The sequence below is a fragment of the Eschrichtius robustus genome, chromosome 5 (assembly GCF_028021215.1).
Source record: "Eschrichtius robustus isolate mEscRob2 chromosome 5, mEscRob2.pri, whole genome shotgun sequence".
NCBI classification, from domain to species: Eukaryota; Metazoa; Chordata; class Mammalia; order Artiodactyla; family Eschrichtiidae; genus Eschrichtius; species Eschrichtius robustus.
The window spans coordinates 52,195,293-52,218,588 of NC_090828.1; the positions used below are offsets into that span (position 1 = coordinate 52,195,293).

The 23,296-nt window shown below is 39.0% G+C and overlaps 1 long non-coding RNA gene across 2 annotated transcripts in view; it reads left to right on the forward strand.

The window, feature by feature from the left end:
- LOC137765271 (uncharacterized) overlaps nucleotides 1-22,846 on the forward strand; it is a 206,480-nt gene extending 183,634 nt beyond the window's left edge. For both annotated transcript variants that reach the window (XR_011074139.1, XR_011074140.1), the window contains exon 8: nucleotides 21,500-22,846. This is a non-coding gene — a long non-coding RNA (uncharacterized lncRNA). The remainder of the gene's footprint in view (nucleotides 1-21,499) is intronic.
- Nucleotides 22,847-23,296: the final 450 nt, after the last annotated feature.

Below are 23,296 nucleotides of genomic sequence, written 5' to 3' on the forward strand. Positions count from 1 at the left end.
ATGGAAGCATTGAAAAGCATATAACTCAAATTAATGCACATATATTTTTGAGGGAGAATTTATTGTTTTCATTGCATAGTTCATTTTTAACTAATTCCTGAAAGTTATTGAATCTGAATGTTTTTTATTTTTTAAATTTATTTTAATTTTTTTATACTGCAGTTTCTTATTAGTTATCTATTTTATACATATTAGTGTATACATGTCAATCCCAATCTCCCAATTCATCCCACCACCACCACCCCCTACCCCCAGTTTCCCCCTACATCTGCGTCTCTATTTCTGCCTTGCAAACCAGTTCATTTGTACCATTTTTCTAGATTCCACATATATGCATTAATATACGATATTTGTTTTTCTCTTTCTGACTTACTGCACTCTGTATGACGGTCTCTAGGTCCACCCACATCTCTACAAATGACCCAATTTCGTTCCTTTTTATGCCTGAGTAATACTCCATTGTATATATGTACCACATCTTCTTTATCCATTCATCTGTCATTGGGCATTTAGGTTGCTTCCATGACCTGGCTATTGTAAATAGTGCTGCAGTGAACATTGGGGTACATGTGTCTCTTTGAATTATGGTTTTCCTTGGGTATATGCCCAGTAGTGGGATTGCTGGGTCATATGGTAATTCTATTTTTAGTTTTTTAAGGAACCTCCATACTGTTCTCCATAGTGGCTGTATCAATGGACATTCCCACCAACAGTGCAAGAGGGTTCCCTTTTCTCCACACCCTCTCCAGCATTTGTTGTTTGTAGATTTTCTGATGATGCCCATTCTAAACGGTGTGAGGTGATACCTCAATGTTTTGATTTGCAGTTCTCTAATAATTAGTGATGTTTAGCAGCTTTGCATGTGTCTCTTGGCCATCTGTATGTCTTCTTCGGAGAGATGTCTATTTAGGTCTTCTGCCCATTTTTGGATTGGGTTGTTTGTTCTTTTAATATTGAGCTGCATGAGCTGTTTATATATTTTGGAGATTAATCCTTTCTCCATTGATTTGTTTGCAAATATTTTCTCCCATTCTGAGTGTTGTCTTTTCGTCTTGTTTATAGCTTCCTTTGCTGTGCAAAAGCATTTAAGTTTCATTAGGTCCCATTTGTTTATTTTTGTTTTTATTTTCATTACTCTAGGAGGTGTATCAAAAAAGATCTTGCTGTGATTTATGTCAAAGAGTGTTCTTCCTATGTTTTCCTCTAAGAGTTTTAAAGTGTCCGGTCTTACTTTTAGGTCTTTAATCCATTTTGAGTTTATTTTTGTGTATGGTGTCAGGGAGTATTCTACTTCCATTCTTTTACATAGAGCTGTCCAGTTTTCCCAGCACCACTTATTGAAGAGGGCATCTTTTCTCCATTGTATATCCTTGCCTCCTTTGTCATAGATTAGTTGACCATAGGTGTGTGGGTTTATCTCTGGGCTTTCTATCCTGTTCCATTGATCTATATTTCTGTTTTTTTGTGCCAGTACCATATTGTCTTGATTACTGTAGCTTTGTAGTATAGTCTGAAGTCAGGGAGTCTGATTCCTCCAGCTCCATTTTTTTTCCCTCAAGACTGCTTTGGCTATTCGGGGTCTTTTGTGTCTCCATACAACTTTTAAGATTTTTTGTTCTAGTTCTGTAAAAAATGCCATTGGTAATTTGATAGGGATTGCATTGAATCTGTAGATTGCTTTGGGTAGTATAGTCATTTTCACAATATTGATTCTTCCAATCCAAGAACATGGTATATCTCTCCATCTGTCTGTGTCATGTTTGATTTATTTCATCAGTGTCTTATAGTTTTCTGAGTACAGGTCTTTTACCTCCTTAGGTAGGTTTATTCCTTGGTATTTTATTCTTTTTGTTGCAGTGGTGAATGGGATTCTTTCCTTAATTTATCTTTCTGATCTTTTGTTGTTAGTGTATAGGAATGCAAGAGATTTCTGTGCATTAATTTTGTATCCTGCAACTTTACCAAATTCATTGATTTGCTCTAGTAGTTTTCTGGTGACATCTTTAGGATTCTCTATGTATAGTATCATATTATCTGCAAACACTGACAGGTTTACTTCTTCTTTTCCAGTTTGTATTCCTTTTATTTCTTTTTCTTCTCTGATTGCTGTGGCTAGGACTTCCAAAACTATGTTGAATAAAAGTGGCAAGGGTGGACATCCTTGTCTTGTTCCTGATCTTAGAGGAAATGCTTTCAGTTTTTCACCATTGAGAATGATGTTTGCTGTGGGTTTGTCATATATGGCCTTTATTATATTGAGGTAGGTTCCCTCTATGCTCACTTTCTGGAGAGCTTTTATCATAAATGGGTGTTGAATTTTGCCAGAAGCTTTTTCTGCATCTATTGAGATGATCATATGGTTTTTATTCTACAATATGTTAATACGGTGTATCACATTGATTGATTTGCATATATTGAAGAATCCTTGCATCCCTGGGATAAATCCCACTTGATCAAGGTGTATGACCCTTTTCATGTGTTGTTGGATTCTGTTTGCTAGTATTTTGTTGAGGATTTTTGCATCTATATTCATCAGTGATATTGGTCTGTAATTTTCTTTTTTTTGTAGTACCTTTATCTGGTTTTGGTACCAGGGTGATGGTGGCATCATAGAATGAGTTTAGGAGTGTTCCTTCCTCTGCAACTTTTTGGAAGAGGTTGAGAAGGATGGGTGTTAGCTCTTCTCTAAATGTTTGGTAGAATTCACCTGTGAAGCCATCTGGTCCTGGACTTTTGTTTGTTGGAAGATTTTTCCTCACAGTTTCAATTTCATTACTTGTGATTGGTCTGTTCATATTTTCTGTTTCTTCTTGGTTCAGTCTTGGAAGGTTATACCTTTCTAAGAATTTGTCCATTTCTTCCAGGTTGTCCATTTTACTGGCATAGAGTTGCTTGTAGTAGTCTCTTAGGATGCTTTGTATTTCTGTGGTATCTGTTGTAACTTCTCCTTTTTTATTTCTGATTTTATTGATTTGAGTCCTCTCCTCCTTTTTCTTGATGAGTCTGGCTAATGGTTTACCAATTTTGTTTATCTTCTCAAAGAACCAGCTTTTACTTTTATTGATCTTTGCTATTGTTTTCTTTGTTTCTATTTCATTTATTTCTGCTCAGATCCCTATGATTTCTTTCCCTCTACTAACTTTGGGTTTTCTTTGCTCTTCTTTCACTAGTTCCTTTAGGTGTAAGGTTAGATTATTTATTTGAGATTTTTCTTGTTTCTTGAGGTAAGATTGTATTGCTGTAAACTTCCCTCTTAGAACTGCTTTTGCTGCATCCTATAGGTTTTGGATCGTTGTGTTTTCATTGTCATTTGTCTCTAGGTATTTTTTGGTTCCGTCTTTGATTTCTTCAGTGATTTCTTGGTTATTTAGTAACATATTGTTTAGCCTCCATGTGTTTGTGTTTTTTACGTTTTTCCCCCTGTAATTCATTTCTAATCTCATAGTGTTGTGGTTAGAAAAGGTGCTTGATATGATTTCAATTTTCTTAAATTTACTGAGGCTTGATTTGTGACCCAAGATGTAATCTATCTTGGAGAATGTTCCATGTGCACTTGAGAAGAAAGTGTAATCTGCTGTTTTTGGATGGACTGTCTTATAAATATCAATTAAATCTAGCTGGTCTATTGTGTCATTTAAAGCATGTGTTTCCTTGTTAATTTTCATTTTGGATTATCTGTCCATTGGTGTAAGTGAGAAGAGAAGTCTCACTTAAAGTCCCCCACTATTATTGTATTACTGTACATTTCCTCTTTTATAGCTGTTAGCAGTTGCCTTATGTATTGAGGTGCTCCTATGTTGGGTGCATATATATTTATAATTGTTATATCTTCTTTATGGATTGATCCCTTGATCATTATGTAGTGTCCTTCCTTGTCTCTTGTAACATTCTTTATTTTAAAGTCTATTTTATCTGATACGAGTATTGCTACTCCAGCTTTCTTTTGATTTCCCCTTGCATGGAATATCTTTTTCCATCCCCTCACTTTCAGTTTGTATGTGTCCCTAGGTCTGAAGTGGGTCTCTTGTAGACAGCATATATATGGGTCTTGTTTTTGTATGCATTCAGCAAGCTTGTGTCTTTTGGTTGGAGCATTTAATCCATTCACATTTAAGGTAACTATTGATAAGTATGTTCCTATTACCATTTTCTTAGTTGTTTTGGGTTTGTTTTTATAGGTCCTTTTCTTCTCTTGTGTTTCCCACTTAGAGAAGTTCCTTTAGCATTTGTTGTAGAGCTGGTTTGGTGGTGCTGAATTCTCTTAGCTTTTGCTTGTCTGAAAAGCTTTTGATTTCTTCATCAAATCTGAATGAGATCCTTGCCACGTAGAGTAATCTTGGTTGTAGGTTCTTCCCTTTCATCACTTTAAATATATCATGCCACTCCCTTCTGGCTTGTAGAGTTTTTGCTGAGAAATCAGCTGTTAACCTTATGGGAGTTCCCTTGTATGTTATTTGTTGTTTTTCCCTTGTTGCTTTTAATAATTTTTCTTTTTCTTTAATTTTTGTCAATTTGATTACTATGTGTCTCGGCATGTTTCTCCTTGGGTTTATCCTGCCTGGGACTCTCTGCCCTTCCTGGACCTGGGTGGCTATTTCCTTTCCCATGTTAAGGATGTTTTCAACTATAATCTTTTCAAATATTTTCTCTGGTCCTTTCTCTCTCTCTTCTCCTTCTGGGACCCCTGTAATGTGAATGTTGGTGCATTTAATGTTGTCCCAGAGGTCTCTTAGGCTGTGTTCATTTCTTTTCATTCTTTTTTCTTTATTCTGTTCCATGGCAGTGAATTCCACCATTCTGTCTTCCAGGTCACTTATCCGTTCTCCTGCCTCAGTTATTCTGCTATTGATTGCTTCTAGTGTATTTTTCATTTCAGTTATTGTATTGTTCATCTGTTTGTTTGTTCTTTAATTCTTCTAGGTGTTTTTTCTTTAGTCCTTCTAGGTCTTTGTTAACCATTTCTTGCATCTTCTCAATCTTTGCCTCCATTCTTTTTCCAAGGTCCTGGATCAATCTCACTATCATTATTCTGAATCATTTTTCTGTAAGGTTGCCTATCTCCACTTCATTTAGTTGTTTTTATGGGGTTTTATCTTGTTCCTTCATCTGGTACTTAATCCTCTGCCTTTTCATCTTGTCTATCTTTCTGTGAATGTGGTTTTCGTTCCACAGGCTGCAGGATTGTAGTTCTTCTTGCTTCTGCTGTTTGCCCTCTGGTGGATGAAGCTATCTAAGAGCCAGAGTGTTTTTTTTTACTTAAAGTATAGTTGATTTATAATGTTTCAGGTGTACAACAGTGATTCAGTTATACAAATACATATATCTATTCTTTTTCAGGTTCTTTTCCATTATAGGTTATTACAAGATATTGAATATAGTTCCCCATGCTATATAGTAGGACCTTGTTGTTTACCTATTTTATATTCAGTAGTGTGTGTATCTGTCAATCCCAAATTCCTAATTTTTTCCTCCCCCTGCTTTCCCCTTTGGTAACCATAAGTTTGTTTTCTGTGTCTGTGACTCTGTTTCAGTTTTGCAAAAAAGTCCATTTGTGTCATTTTTTAGATTCCGTATGTAAATGATATCATATGATATTTGTCTTTCTCTGTCTGACGTACTTCACTTAGTATGGTAATCTCTAGATCCATCCATGTTGCTGCAAGTGGCATTATTTCATTCTTTTTTATGGCTAATATTCCATTGTGTGTATATATATATATATATATATATATATATATATATATATATATATATATATATATATATATATACTACATCTTCTTTATGCATTCATTTGTTGATGGACATTTAGGTTGCTTCCATATTTTGACTATTGTAAATAGAATGCACATATATTTTAAGAGATGTAATTTATTATAGCTTTTTTTAAGAAACAAATACTTTAAGGGCACTAAGCTGGGGTGGGTATATATGAATTGATCTTTATACTCCCTCTCTACAAATACACAATGAGGAACAACTTCTCCATAAGTACCACTTGGTAGCTGACTTCTTTTACGTGAGAGAGAAGTAGCCTAGCTCCAGAATATAGACATGAAATTCATGAACCCTTTTCCTACGTATATTCTAAGATGGAGTATTATATTGGGTCAAAGAAGAGATGAGGGTAGAAAGCAGTGTGCCATGTTCTTCAGGCTTTTTAGGACCTGAAGAACACGCACACCAAAATCTCAAAGAAATTAATTATATGATTTATATAGGTCAATGTACATGTCTTCTTTCTAGTATAGACATGGAACTTCATCTTTGGTCTGGCTATTCAGCCAAAATCTATGCTTTCCTTTGTCTTTGGCCTAGGTCTTTGGAAGATCAAATAACCACCTTTACTGTCATTTCTGACATCCCAGGACTTGTGTGTGACCAGTGATTGTCACAAAGTTACCATCATATATCATTGGTTTAGCAAAATCCGTAATATAAACAAAGCAGCAACGCATATTGCTTGGAATACTGTTCATATGAGAATATTCACTTCCAAACATAGCTAATCATTCTAGAAGCAATTTGGAGTCAGAATCTCTTTGTGGGTTTGTTTTGTTGTGGCTATTCTCTCATTCAATTGCAAAATCAATGTACAGGTGGTTTTGCCTGAATACAACATGTATATTCCTGAAAAAAGAAAAGCCTACTCAAAGCTGCAAAATCACACACTAAACATAATAGGGTTTATTGGCAAATTAGTATCAGCATCAGGCCACTCAAAACATAAGCAATTTCCACTCAAAACATACAAAACTTTACAATATGAGCTAACAAAAAGAATGGTTTTTCTAATAAAAATACAGCACAGTTTAAAAAAACTATTACATAGTTAATAAATTAAAAAATACTACTGTATAAATAGGTACTTGCATAAAAGTTAGAAAAACACTTACATAAAAAAAACCAAAAAACAAAAAACTAAAGGTAGATTATAGAAGAGCTGGGGCTGCTGAGTAATGGAGATGAGGACCAAGAGCACGAAGGTCAGGGAGCACCATGCCATGAGCACCTCCAGGAGAGCAGGAGGCCAGATGGCACCAAGAGGACAGTGGATAAGCTGGCACAGCACAGCCGAGCCCAGCCCAAGATGTTCAGCTGTCCTAGTGCACTTTGCATTCAGCTGTCCTAGTGCACTTTGCATTCAGCTGCTGTTACACAGTGGTTCAAAGCACTAACATGCTGGGGAAAAATCACACATGAACCAACACAACCTCCAAGCTAACGTCAATCCCCGATCCCAGTTACACAGGATCTGAGTCACACTGCAGAACATACTTTAAAGCAGAAAAACTGTCAAGAACAATGAAAATGATGATTCTGGAAGCTATTGGTTATGTACAAAAACAATTATTAAAAACTTTTAAAAACATTTTTATTGGAGTATAGTTGATTTACAGTGTTGTGCTAGTTTCAGGTGTACAGCAAAGTAAATCAGTTATACATACACATATATTCACTCTTTTTTAGATTCTTTTCCCAGATAGGCCATTACAGAGTATTGAGTAGAGTTCCCTGTGCTATACAGTACGTTCTTATTAGTTATCTATTTTTTTTTTTAATTTTATTTATTTATTTATTTATTTATGGCTGTGTTGTGTCTTCGTTTCTGTGTGAGGGCTTTCTTTAGTTGCGGCAAGTGGGGGCCACTCTTCATCGCGGTGCGCAGGCCTCTCACTATCGCGGCCTCTCTCGTTGTGGAACACAGGCTCTAGACGCTCAGGCTCAGTAATTGTGGCTCACGGGCCTAGTTGCTCTGCGGCATGTGGGATCTTCCCAGACCAGGGCTCGAACCCGTGTCCCCTGCATTGGCAGGCGGATTCTCAACCACTGCGCCACCAGGGAAGCCCCAGTTATCTATTTTATATATAGTAGTGTGTATATGTCAATCCCAATCTCCCAATTTATCCCTCCCCCCCTTACCCCTGGTAACCATAAGTTTGTTTTCTACATCTGTAACTATATTTCTGTTTTGTAGATAAGTTCATTTGTACCCTTTTTTAAGATTCCACATATAAGTTATATCATATGATATTTGTCTTTCTCTGTCTGACTTACTTCACTTAGTATGACAATCTCTAGATCCATCCATGTTGTTGCAAATGGCATTATTTCATTCTTTTTTATGGCTGAGTAATATTCCACTGTATATATGTACCACATCTTCCTTATCCATTCCTCTGTTGATGGAAAAACTTTTAAACAGTTTAAAAAAAAAAGGGAAAAAGAGATAATAATTAATCTGACTTAGAGGATGTATTGACTAATTAATTTTGTAAAGCACGTTATATGGAATTTGAGTCCATAAATACTTATAGAAATATAAACAATAATATGAAGTATAATTAATGAAAATTATATATATATGAAGAAATAAATGTAAAGAAAATCCTGTACCCCAAAATATCATGCTTCTCCACCAACTTCAGTCCAGTCATCATTTAAAATCATCATATGCACTAGAGCTGCTGAGATACTATTGTTTCTGGACTGTTGTGTCAAACTTTAGAAATTTGACCACTAAACTTTTTATAATACATTTTTCTAACAAATGTTGGTAAGACTTCACATTTATTCCCATTTCCCAGAAGTTTCTATTAAGTTGGTGGTGATATTCAGTTGTGCTCAATTCAAAATTAATATTGATTTTAACACTCAGCCATATGACATCTTTGATTTACCTCTATCCTTAATGAAGAAAATGATTAGGATGATTTCTGAACAACTTCTTATGAATAATAAAATATAATTAAACTGCTCTAAAGTTATGTTGTCTAACATGGTAACCATTAGCCACATGGGATTATTCAAATTAATTAAAATTAAATAAAAGTAAAAATGTAGTTCCTCAGTCACACCCACCACATTTCAGGTGCTCAGCAACTCACATGGGACTGTTGGCTACTGCACTGGACAGTGAAGCTATAGAATATTCCCACCATCACAGAAAGTTCAACAGCAGAGCAATTATTCTATTGAGCTGCACACCTGTGCCAAATTTCTGCAAATGTACAACAGTTCAAGGGTAAATTCTGCCTTTAGAAAGTGTTAGCATATCTTTAGCCTCCTTCTCCCCTTCATCTACAGTGCTAAGTGTTGGGAAGAGTCCTCTCTCCTGGTTTTGCCTTGGGTCCTGGGAGAGAGGGAGCCCACTCAGGCACCCTCAGACATGGACCACGTTTTGCAGATGCTGTCAGTGACCTACCCACATCTTTGGCTCGATGACTTCAATGTGCGCCAGCCATCTTCCAACTGCCAGTGTCTCCATTTCTCTGCCCTAGGCCTTTTTCTGAAACTGCTGTGAGACACTCTGCCTGGACCCCTGGCAGGTGCCAAGAAATTAACACCCACTAAAAGAAATCTTCAACCAATAATTGTTAAAAGTTGGTGTTAAATTGCTCTGGCTCCCCCATTCCTTAGGTGGGAAACCTTTGAGCTGTGTGTTTTGCAGCATTTTCCAGAGTGGCTTAAGGTGGTAGCTAGCCCCCTGTGCTGAGGATCTTTCCTCTCCTGTATCACTTTCCACACCTCTCCTCTGTTTCCTTGCACCTCCAAATAAACCTTTTGCACTCAAATCATTGTCCAAACTAAGACAATATCCAAATGGTGGGGTAAAAGGGATAATTAGAAAGAAGGGAGGGGTTCAAGATACTAAAGATAACCAATATTTATTTCATTAGATTGTGAACTCCTTGAGAGCAAAGATTGTAGCTTAATTTTCTATCCCCAATGTCTAGCACATACAAGGCACTCAGTAGTATTATAGCGTACAGTGTTTCATACATTGTTTCTTTGATATCCCAACAATCCTATTCAGTAGCTCTTGCTGCTGTTTTTCAGCTGAGCAAATTAAAGATCAAATAATTTTAATGAATTGCCCAAAGTCACACAGTTAGTGGCCGTGTTCAGCTTGGAACCAGGGCTTTAGACTCCAAACCCTATGCTCTCATCCCTGTAGCTGGCGCTGCTGTGCGGGTCATCATCGTCGCATTGACTTGCCTGCTGGCCTCTCAGCAGACCTCAGCTATGCCCACGCCATTCTCTGTGCACCAACTTCTGCCTGACTGAAGAGGGTGAAGATGTTATTTATTTCTGCTCCTTTTCAGTGGGCTAAGTGTGTGTTACTAACCTCACGCAGTGGCTTCTATTATCAGGGACTGTGGCCCTTTGTCTCGAACCTTGATCCTAAAACAAAATGGAAAGAAGACAACAGTGAATTCCTTGGCTCCCCACCCTCTCATCTCTGCAAGTCCCAGTATCTGCCAGACTCACCCTCAGAAGTCTCAAGGCCCTATGTTACTGTATACTGCCCAGAGCTCCCCTACCCAGGCAATGCCAAGATTCTGGAACAATCAAGAAGGGAAGAGGAACTTCTGTACCTCAGAGCATCACTCCAGACTCTGCCCTTGCCCTCAATCCCTGCCCTTCTGCTCTCTGAATGTTTTGCTCAGACTATTTGCATGGCTCTTGGTTAGGGCTGTTTTCCTTTTGGTGAAATATTTTCCCTTTAAGGGGTAGTATGAGGTTTTGGTCAAGCTTGTTGGCTCTGGAGAAAGAACGCCTAGATTAGAATTTATTTCCTTAGCTTTACTAAGCACTGAGTGTGAGCCTTGAGCAAATTATTTTAAATTCTCTCTCAGTTTCAGTATCCTGATCTGTAGAACACAGGTGATAATGAAAGTACCCACTCATAAAAAAAAGTATCCATAGGTTATGAGGATTAAGTGAGATAGTCCACGTAAAAGCACTCGGCACATTGTAAACACGTAAATACTAGTAGATACTATTATTGGACACATGTTTTGTATGTCCCACCCTTCCCCTCCCCCCGCTATAAGCCTAGTTTGAACCCCAAGAAACCCAAACCTGTCACTGATGGGGTGGTCTGGGCCCCCATTTATCGAGAAACTGAATTTAGATTAGTGTGTTCTCTTTCAAGATTAACAGGAACTCTGGGACTCACAATTCCTTAACGGAAAGACATGCATTTTTAAAAAAATTTATTTATTTATTTATTTATTTTTGGCTGTGTTGGGTCTTCGTTTCTGTGCGAGGGCTTTCTCTAGTTGTGGCAAGTGGGGGCCACTCTTCATCGCGGTGCGCGGGCCTCTCACTGTCGCGGCCTCTCTTGTTGCGGAGCACAGGCTCCAGACGCGCAGGCTCAGTAGTCGTGGCTCACAGGCCCAGTTGCTCCGCGGCATGTAGGATCTTCCCAGACCAGGGCTCGAACCCGTGTCCCCTGCATTGGCAGGCAGATTCTCAACCACTGTGCCACCAGGGAAGCCCCATTTTTTTAAAAATAAATCTTTATTGCAGTATAATTGCTTCACAATACTGTATTAGTTTCTGTTGCACAACAAAGCGAATCAGCGATATGCATACACATGTTCCCATATCCCCTCCCTCTTGAGCCTCCCTCCCATCCTCCCTAACCCATCACCCTAGGTCATTGCAAAGCACCGAGCCAATCTCCCTGTGCTGTGCTGCTGCTTCCCACCAGCCAACTATTTTACATTCGGTAGTGTATATATGTTGATGCTACTCTCACTTTGCCCCAGCTTCCCCCTCCCACCCCGTGTCCTCAAGTCCATTCTCTACTTCTACCTCTTTATTCCTGCCCTGCAACTAGGTTCATCAGTACCTTTTTTTTTTTTTTTTTTAGATTCCATATATATGTGTTAGCATACGGTATTTGTTTTTCTCTTTCTGACTTACTTCACTCTGTATGACAGATTCTAGGTCCATCCACCTCACTACAAATAATTCAATTTCATTTCTTTTTATGGCTGAGTAATATTCCATTGTATATATGTGCCACATCTTCTTTATCCATTCATCTTTCGCTGGACATTTAGGTTGGTTCCATGCCCTGGCTACTGTAAATAGTGCTGCAATGAACATTGTGGTACATGACTCTTTTTGAATTATGGTTTTCTCAGGGTATATGCCCAGTAGTGGGATTGCTGGGTCATATGGTAGTTCTATTTTTAGTTTTAAGGAAACTCCATACTGTTTTCCATAGTGGTTGTAAAATATTTGCAAATGAAACAACAGACAGAAGATTAATCTCCAAAATATACAAACAGCTCATGGAGCTCAATATCAAAAAAAACCAAACAATCCAGTTAACAAATGGGTGGAAGACCTAAATAGACATTTCACCAAGGAAGACATACAGATGGCCAGGAGGCACATGAAAAGATGCTCAACATCACTAATTATTAGAGAAATGCAAATCAAAACTACAATGAGGTATCACCTCACGCTGGTCAGAATGGCCATTATCAAAAAAGCTAGAAACAATAAATGCTGGAAAGGGTGTGGTGAAAAGGGAACCCTCTTACACTGTTGGTGGGAATGTAAATTGATATGCATTTTTAATGAGAGCAGTCTAGGAAGAAAGCCCATTTGCAAGCAGGGTACCACAAGATGGTAGAAACCACTTGCCTCCACGTAAAAGCCAAGCTGTTTATCTCCCAGTTATTCATGAGACTGTGCTAAATGCTCGGTGTAGGTTAAACAGTATATCCTGTACATGAAGGTGGCAGATACATTCTGAGAAACACATATATGCATGTTTTCATAACCAAACCCTGCAAAAAGAAAGGGCGGAGCCTCTTCAAATAGAATAAGTAAAGGCTGAGAGGATTTTAAAAATAAAAGTCATCTCATGAGCTATATTATTCCTCCTCATTGTGCTTAGCTATGGTACAATACTGAGTTTTATTTACAACCTTATATTTTTAAAGTGTAGATTATATTACTCTATTACTACATTTCCTATCCAAAAAATTTAGGTGCAAAGACTAACAATTTTTTTCTAAATGCATAAGAATTAAATTCCCTTGGCTATACATTTAATGAGGCACCTAGTGGAGAACATAAATGTATGACATGAAATTGGAAAAGCCCCAGAGAATCTGGGCACCAGGGTAGAAAACCTGAAGGGATACTGCCTTAATTTCCCTTTCCAGGCTTTTCCACAGCAAAGCTCAGTTGTCCAGCTCACAGACACTTTCAAACTGGAATGATTTCAAAGGAAAAATGGTCACCGTCTTTCCTATATCCTGTGATGAACTATAATTCTCAGGAAGACAAGAATTTAGGCATACAATTGGATTTGGAAGAAACGTTTTTTTTAGCTCCTTATTACCAAACAAGATGGAGTCATACTCGCTCCCTAGAAAAGAATTCTGGGGCAGAGGCTTGCCTTTCAATCTGTTTGGTTTTATAACTTTTTAATAAACTGTCCTGAAGATGGCGCCACATGCTTAGCTATGTTCCAACCTGCATCATTGTGTGATTCCGCCTGAAACCAAGTCCCTAATAGCTATACAGATTTACAGAAAGATCTGTAGGAAATGCTACCTTGAAATGATATTCCTATAGTAAAACATAAAGATTAATCTAAGTCACTCAAGGAATAATCCGAACAGATCTTTTTAAAATTTTCAGTTAGGGAAAGGAGTTACAGGAAAAAATACAGCAAATGCTATTTGGGTTACACGAATGGCACATTCCGAAAGCCAAAATCCATCTCTGACCTTGTTCCTTCTCTTTTGTCCCCTCTTTGCAGTCAGTGGCACCACCATCTCTCAAGTTGCCAGAGCCAGAAACTTGAATGACATCTTTGATCTTTCTCTCCACTTTAAACTTCCCCACCAGCAACCCCGCATCCAATATCACCCAGTCCTATCTATTCTAGTCCGTAAATGTCTCTCAGGTGTTTCCCGTCTCTCCATTCCTTCTACCACCAGCAAAGTCCGAAAGTCCCAAGTCCCCTCCTCCCTGTGCCACTGCAGGAGAATGTTAGCTGTTTCCCCTTTCTCACAGCTGGCTCTTCTCAGTCTGCTCTCTACCCTCGACCTAGAGTGATCTTTCAAAAGACAGACCCAATCACGTAATCTCCCTGTTCACAATATTCCACAGCTCCCTAGTGCTCTCAGGTAAAATCCAAACCCTTTTTATAATCCAGTTGCCTCCTGCCATGGCCCCCCTTCCCCAGCTTCATCTTGCAGCACCATCCCGCTTGTTCTTCAGCCTTCGTCCTAACAGATGTCTTCTCGGTTCCTGATGTGTTCGCTTCAGTGCTCTTTCCCACTGCTGCTGCTTGTGGCCCCAGAAACAGCTGCAGCTCACACCCGGAGCCATCACCACCTCCAGGCATCTAACTCATGCTCATCCTGTTGGTCTCAGCACAAACACACTTTCCTCATGCGAGAGACCCATCCAGTACATTAGGACCCAGCACGCTATGATTCCATAACACCCTGTTCTTTCCTACCTTTAATAGTCATCTCATCTTATCATCATCATCCATGTATTTTTCCCCTGCCAGATGATACATTCTGAGAAAGCAGAACAGTGTCTGTCCCTAAGCAACATCCTTACAATGACCCCTGAGGCCTTTCACCATCCGCCTCTGTCACCTTACCTCCTGCCCTGGTTGCCTGCAGTTCTCCCTCGTTTCTTTGCTTCAACCTCCTTGCTTGTTCCTCTCTGCCGCTCCCCATGGTTGGCCTCTCTGCTGCTCCTCTGATGTTAGAGGCACGATCCTGCCTCAAGGCCTTGCTCCCCCTCCACCTAGTATGCACTTGCTCTAGTTCTTTGTGTGGCTCTGTCCCGAACCTGCTTCAGACGTTTATTCAAAGGCCACATTCTCAGTGGAGTCTTCTCCGACCACCCAGTGTATCACACCCCGCCCCCCCCAACATTCCAGTCCCTCTCCTGCCTTTATTGTTCTCCTTAGCTCTGTCACTGTCTAATATATTTTCATGGTTTATTATCCACCTCCCTCCACTAGGATGTAAACTCTGTGAGGGCAGGGGCTTTTGTCTCTCTGCTTCCTTACTGAATCTCCAGCACCTAGAGCTGTGCCCAGCACAAAGTAGTCAGTGGAACTCTTCATCCTAGTCCTGCCCTCGTGATTTCATAAACTAAGTTTTTTCATATTTTTTGGTACGAAGTCACTCTAATTTATGGGTGGGAGGAATTTTATCTTCACCCCGAAAGTCTTCCCTCTTCCTGATTACTTTAGCTTCCTACTTTCAGAAGTAGTATGTCTTTTTGGTGGGGGTCAGAGAAATCAGAACTAAAAATGTCTTCCCATGAAAATATAAAAGTAGAAATGTACTGTTGTCCTTTAAGTTTCAGTTGTTTCCAAATAATAATTTCCTGAAAACTAGGAGAACATTCGGTGTGAGGCCAGATCTATCAGTCTTGTTAAAAATATCTCCTCCTGAACAGCTCCTAGGGTGGTGGTTCCTTATCTTTCTGTTAATTGACGAGACACTCAGAAAAACTCTGATTCCCTCACATCACTGGGGCACATGCTAAAGATTTTTATGTTGAAACCCATGGATTTGCCTAGCTGTACAACCAGCCTGATCATTTGGGTCGAAATGTGAGGTTTCTAAAGCCAACCCAGCTGTGCAGTTAGATGGAGCCCAATTTCCTGAGCAGGAAATGGCAAAGAAGAATCAGGTTAAATGACTGCAATATGGGTACATAGTCATTTTGTAATATTTTAACACCTTGAAATGATCAGCAACTCCAGGCATTCATTCTCACAATATGTTAGGCTGATTCATGGCTAATGATTTATCACGGATGTTTGATTCGGCTTCCATTTTCAGAGTTATGAGTAAACAGATGCTTACCACCCTCTGATTTCAAGGGAATATCATATTGCAACTGCAATTAAGCCCAGTTTCTATATGAACATGTGAAATATTGTTACAGAGAAAACTGAGAATGATCATTTATAATACAAAATGGAGTGAAAGAAAGTCTCTTATACCAAAATTTGAATTTTTGACAGAAGACAAAGATTCCAGTTAATTAAAGCCAAAGGAAAGAGAACGTCTAGTGCTACGTTTGGTTGAGAATATAAACACAAGATTTGAAAAAGCAGCTCATGTTTTTTCCCCATTACAAAATAGCAAAAAGACTTGCCAGCAAAAAGGAAATCATGTGGGTACAATGAGAAAAGGGGGCTGAAGAAGCTGCCATTTAATCACCTTTGTGAGGATTTGGGTGACACTTAGACTGTAAATGGTCAAGATAAAGTTTGAGGAAAGAAGCTAGAGAATAGCAGTCATCAATTGCATGTTCCTGGAGTGAAGTTCAGCAGAAAAGAAAAAGTCTACATGGTAATTTAATTAAAATAGGCATCCAGCCCAGCAAAAACGGAGGAGAATGAGAGAGAGATGTGGAACGAGAAAAGATAACTTCCAGAAGAATTCCCCATAATAGGGAGAGATAAGGGTGAAAGAGCAGAGGCATGGTCAGCATTCACAAGTAAGAATGAAAAAAAGTGGCCAAGGAATGAATAAAGTTACAAAAACTAAGCTATATAAGTATCTTCCTTTCCAAAAGACTGATCATCAAAATTTGTTAAAGGGATTATATTTTCAAAGATTCTTCAAATTAACAGAGAGATGGAGCCCAAACATAATGGAATAGACCTTCTGGAAAAGAAGTGTTCCTTAAAATTCCAGAGGAGATTCTGCTCAACAGAAGCCTAAATGATAAAACTAGGACGATGATTAATAATAGAGAAATCTACAACCATTCCTATTTGGTCTTGGAAGTGATTACCTTGATCAGAAAAAAATAGTGTATGTGAGTCCCAGATTTGGTTCAAAGGAAAACTGATTGGAAGGAGATGGTAAATCCTGAAAATAAAATACCTGCCTGGTCCCATATTGGAAAACCTCTCCCTTATATTGATACTATTTAAAAAAAATTGTTTTAAACCCATGAAGGAACCTAAAATGAAACACTCTGACCCACTTCCACCATGTGGAGTCCAAAAGTGTGAACAAATAGAAATCAACTGTCTCAAAATATGTTCCACTGAATGCTGTTGTCTGGTCATACACATTGGGAATTTCTGGGTTTAACAGAATTAAGCAAGTTTAGTTACTATTAGGAGAAGCAACCTGCTCTAGTCCTTGGGCATCCCTGTACATTCTTGCTGGCTGTGCCAACATTGCAAGACCCTGATCATTCCTTTCCTGGGCCATTTGTCATGGTTGTACTGCAGTGAGAGGCTTTGCAGCACGCAGCCTCAAGGAAGGAGGTAAAGTCTCCCTCTGGGAACAGACTTGAGAAAAGGGGTAGACTCCCCAAGTTCTTAGGTGAATTCCTCAGCTGTAACACAAATCCACTGATGCACAGCATCCCCTGGGTCCCCTCTGCATTTCCTTCCAGGCTTTGGGGGACGAGGGGAACAAAGGCAAACACGCTACTCATGCTGCTTGCTGTAATAAAGGTCTTTGTCTCTGACCCAGGAGTTTCATGTCTTCCCCCAGCATCCATAAAAAGGGGACAAGCTATCTTGTTAGTTGGAAGGGAGGTAAAATCCCTGACCCTGACACTTACTATAGGATTTCTTAGGACAACCCTCCAAGGAGATGGCATGGTACAAATCATTTCCCAAACTTATTTGATCATGTAAATTCATTCTCCTATATAATTTTGCAACACATACCTTGGGAAACCCTATTTTAAGAATACTGATGCAGGTCTTGGTGAAATATGTACAGGATGCAGACCCTGATCACTCTTTTCCTGGCCCAGTTGTCATGGCTGGGTTGCAGTGAGCAACTTGCAGCATGCAACCTTGAGGAAGGAGGTAAAGTCTCCCTCTGGGACAGGAGCAGACTTGCTAGAGAAGAGGGAGATTCCCCAAGCTCAGAGGAGAATTCCTTGGCTGCAGGAAGACTTGCCCACCACCCCACCCCAGATGCATCTTTTTCAATGGCCTGCTATGCTACCCACAATTCCCACCATTTGAATGATTCCATTGGTAAAATGCATTTTTTCCAGAAGTTTCCTATTAAAATGCAAACACATTACCTGGAGGTGTGGTACATGAATATATTAATGCTTTAACTTAGATTAATACCTTAACATGGAGGAGATTTGAAGAGGGAGTTGGCCTCTGATGAGAAGTGGAGGGTGGGCTATGAGTTTGGAAAGGTCCTGGGATTAAAATCGTGTGTGGGCAGAAGAGGCAAAACAGAAGCACTGTAGTGATGAGTCCTCCTTTTTCCTCTCATCCTCTCCCCAAATATAGTACTTTGGGCCAGAATTTATGTTTTAAATGAATTACCGAAATGCTTATCTTGCCCCTTTCTTCTCTCTTAAATGTCTTCTTTTTCCTTCTGAACTGCAAATTTGTCAGTCCCACCAAACGAGTAGGTAAAAATCTGGATATTAGTTTTTTTTAGATGAGGCTTGAGTCAGCATCATTTAGCGGAACAGGAGAGGAACTTTCAGGCTATTGGGCAAATGTTTTCAAAACAAACTCTTCATCCCTTGAGGACATTTTTCAAGGGGCCCCAACAGGATAAGCAGAAGCCAAGGCTTTATCCTTACACTTCCCGACTCTGCTGAATGCCAGTCTTGCTAGTCTGGTGTCTGTGGTTGTTTTGTTTGTTTTACGTGTTTTTGTTTTTTTAAGCAGGAAACTGGGAGGTTTATAGTAAGTATGGCTCAATAATTCTTTCAATTATAACAGTTTCTGCTTGAAAACCATGCATATTCTAATGCTTTTACTTGAGTCACAACTTTCTAGAAGCTGCTATCACAGTTATTTAACTTGTACATGATTTTGCTATGTTCTCATCACCATTTGGGGAAAGTTATTCAGAGAGAATGAACTAGGGGTTTTTGTATTTGCTTTCTTAAAAAAAAAAAAAAAGGTTATGTGTCCTCGGCACTCAGGTCATTGTGCTACAGGAAACTGAGCTTTTCCATGAAAAAAAAGTCTTTCCCTGTGGTGTTTACAGCATGTTCCAGATACATCAGGTTTTATGCTACTTCAAGGACCAGTACCATGTTATCCTACAATGGCATTTCAAACATCACCATGCCAGATGGGCTATTACAAGAAAAATGTAAAATGTTCCAGAACAGCCAATTAAATTTCTTTGTGTTTTATAACCAGATCTAACAGAATATAGTCTCTCTGGAAGAAAATATTCTTGGATCAACCAACTCTCAGTTCTCTGTCATATTCAGGGGTCATTTGCATTCATAGAAAGCCTCTGAGAAGTGAGCAGGAAAGCTTGACCCTGACGCTGGACACATTGTATAAAGTGCAAGGTCATTTGGGCCTGATGAATTCTAAATCCCCAGGACACATGAGCCGCCCTTTAACATAATCCTCTTCTGGATTCCTACATGGTGAAAGCTCCAACACAATGAGAAATAAATATGACTGCGTATAGACTCTCTGGTTCTTGAAAAAAACATTTCCAAGCAAACTGTGAAAAACAAGACTGCCTGCAGGATATTTTCATTTCTGATTACAGATGGGACACCCCTTTGGCTCCTTATAATTCACATCACAACGCACTAGTCCTTCCAGGGATTTCACAGCATTTTCTGGCCTAGGAAGGTCATTTACATTCAAAATCATCAATAGATAGTCATTGAACCTAAGAAGTCACCCACTGACAAATTATCACCAAAAAATATGAATATTTTCTGTTCACTTTTCAAAGTCTCCAGAGAATTCTTATTAAAAAATTTTCCTTCCATTGAAACAGATGGAGCAAAATATTTTAGCAGCGGGCAGTTTTTCGGTTGCTTTGTTTCATTTTCTCTCAAGGGTTATTTTTTTAAATAAATCTTTTAAAATAAATAAATTAACTTATTTATTTTTGGCTGCGTTGGGTCTTCGTTGCTGCGTGGGCTTTCTCTAGTTGCGGCGAGCTGGGGCTACTCTTCATTGCGGTGCACGGGCTTCCCATTGCAGTGGCCTCTCTTGTTGCAGAGCACGGTCTCTAGGCACACGGGCTTCAGTAGTTGTGGCGCACGGGCTTTGTTGCTCCGCGGCATGTGGGATCTTCCCGGACCAGGGCTCGAACCTGTGTCCCCTGAGTTGGCAGGCGGATTCTTAACCACTGTGCCACCAAGGGAAGTCCCAAGGGTTATTTTTTGTTAAGAGGGGAAAATGCATTTTTAGTTTACTCAGAATTAAGAGTTAGTAGTAAAAGCAGGAGTTGCTCTTCAAATGCCACTAAAATGGCCCTTCTATAACATAGCATCCCTTATGTTTAGAGCTGGTGAGCACTTTTAATATCCCCTTTTGCTGGTGCCCAAGGTTGCTGGAATGCTCAAGTGACTGCAGACACCTTGTTTAGCTCAGAAAATTCCATCAGGTTCTGTCTCGTCTCCTCTTTCAACTCTTCTTACTCCTTTCTGGCTGCCTCCATTGTATCCCATGGCCTTCTTGGCTTTAATTATGCTCCATCTTAGATGCTGTTGACACCCTTCCCATAGCCCCTAGGATCTTGCCATTAGCGCATGCTGACCAGACTTTCAGCTGCCAGCACATGCATCTCATTGTAGAGCCCGCTCTGCCCATGTGCATGGGAGCAGCCCTCATCAATGGCTGACAGAAATTGGTGGACACAACTTTATCTATCTTATGGTTTTATCTGTCTATGATACCACAGTAAAGCTGAGTGGAAAAGAAAGGAAATTGGTGTATACATACCCAGCTCCCAGCTCCCTCGCACTCAGTGGAATAACTCTGAGGTATATGTTCTACAGTGGCTTCATGATTTCTCTGGCAGTTTTAAGCTCCAGGTACCCACAGTGGTAATTCCCTGATAACACATCCTTTATTCACTTCCTTTATTTTCCTGTATCACTTCACCATTCCGCTAACTTATGTTTTCTGGGATAACCTCCCAAAGAACTACTTGGTTTGTTGTCCCAGGGCCTGCTTTTGGGAAACCTTAATCAAGATACTGCCACTGTCAGTATTCTTTTCTTATGTGCTTTCATCCTATATTTAAGTGATGTCATACTCTATGTTCAAACTACCAGCCAGATAACATCCCAGCTCCAGCATCCTGGATCCCTAAACATTTTAGGGCAAGGCTGAGAATTAGAAGTCATATTTATACTAGAAAGGTATGATCTCATTAGCAATATATTTTTCTTTTATTATATATTTATCTCCCTAGGTAAATTGACCTGTTATACTAATATGTTAATGATTCGTAAGTCTGTGTCTCCAGGCCAGAGCTCGTTCCCTCTCTCTGTCTCTCTCTCTCGATTTTTGCACATGTATATTGAATGGCCTACTTGTCACTTGGATATACCCACTCCCATCACATTTAGCATAAGCAATCTTTAGCTCAAGAAATTTCCTTTTAACCCTGTTCTGCCCCCAGGCTTTCCAGTGATGCACCCAGTTGCTTAAGTCAGAAACCAGGGAAAAGCCTTGACAACTCTCATTTAACCCATTATCAAAGAGACATGTGTTCAGCTACAAGCAGTAAACAACTCAGTTTACACATCCTTTATTAACAGCAGCTTAAGTGCTATTGCTTTATGTTTCTCACATAACATGTAGATTCAAGGTAGGCGGCTGTGGTGTTGATTCAATAACTTTAAAATGCCTAACAATATTTTTGCAATTCACTTGGCGTTGCCCAATGGAATCAAGATAGAGCTGCATCATTTTCTCTTTCAGGAAAACAGAAAAAAGCAGCAGCAACCATGAGTCCACCAGGAAACAAAGCTTTCCCTGAAGAACTTCCGAGCAGACTTCTCTGTACGGCTCACTTGTCAGACAAGCCAGATGACTGACCCAGCTGCAGGGGAGACCAGAAAGTGGGGAACAGGATCGCTATGATTGTATTACCCCATCAAGATCCATTGACTCGAGATGGGCACATTGGCACCTCAAAAAACCAAGAAGAAAGTGAAAACAGATATTGATTAAGTAATTTGCAACATCTGCAACAAACACCATCCTCCTTCCAATCAGACATCAGGTTAAGTCTACTCTATCCCTTAAATATCTCTAAAATGCGGCTCATTTATCACTACCCCCACTTTAACCTAAATTACTATCATCTATGCTCAGGATCAGACCATCAGACTCTTCATTGTTTCTCTGCTGTATAATACTGTTTCTTCCTTCCAATTTCTTCTCCAACTTTATCCAGTGTGATCTTTCATGGAGTTAAATCTGAACTTGTTATTCATTTGGCTTAAACCACTTCAGCGGCAAACACCAGGCTATTTCTTTCCTCTGCTCATCTGGGCCCCCCTGCGTAGTAGGGGGGGGACCAACCACTTCACCAACCACTCCCACTTACCCACGTGTAGCTAATTCCTAATTATCCTTTAAGGTTTTCTCTCACTCTTCCCATCACATCGCTCATCTCTCAGCTAAGGTAGGTGCAACTTCATGTGTTCTCAAATAGTGTATTTGTATTGTATAATTGTTCTGTTTAATACAATTCTGTATTATCATTGTCTCATATCGTTGTCATTGCTACTGAATAGAGTTTCTTTAAAATTAAAGCTTTTGTTTCATTCACAGCCGGGTCCGTACCACCCAGCACGATACCTGGCACATAAGCATTCTGTTAATGCTTATTGAATAACAGGTTGATTAATTGAAGAAGAATACTTGCATATTGTTGTTAATTAGGTAGACACCTGTAATAAAAGAATGAACAAGAGACAGCATAACAAAATTACGGAGTGTGGAGTCTGGATCCTTACAGACTATCTCCACAAGGTCAGCTCTGTGACCTTCAACTAGCTAAGTTAATCTCTTTGTGCAAATTTCCTCATACGTAAAATGTAGATAATACTAAAAAGACTGTAATAAGAATTTTAAAAGTTAATGCTTATAATTGTAAGTAATGCATAGAGTAATACCTGGCACATGATAAATGTTACAAATGTTTTTTAAATAAGTAAATAAGACAGTCATGATTCCTGTCCCCACAGAACTTACAGTAGAGGTCAGTGCTGTCCAATAGAAATATAAGGTGAGCCACATATATAATTTAAAATTTTCTGGTAGCCAGATTAAAAGTGATTAGATTACAATTTAAATTAATTTTAAGAATTTATTTAAACGAACACATCAAAATATTATCATTTTAACATGTAATCAATTTCTTAAAGTTATTAATGAGATACTTTGCATTTTTTTATTTTGTATGTCTTTGAAATCCAGAGACTGTTTTATACTTACAGCACATCTCAATTCACATGCTTAATTTTCATCTGTTACTGAAACTGTATTTAGATTGAATAAACTTACAGTTGAAAAAGTAGACACATATCCAAGTTGTTCTAAATATACTTAATAATTTTTCAATCAATGACCCAATCATTTTAAAATTTAAATTTATTAAAATTAAATAAAATTAGGAGTTAACTTCCTCAGTCACGCTAGTTATTTTTAGTGTTTAACAGCCACATATTGGACAGCACAGGACCAGAGAAAAATATGAGTAAGCGGACA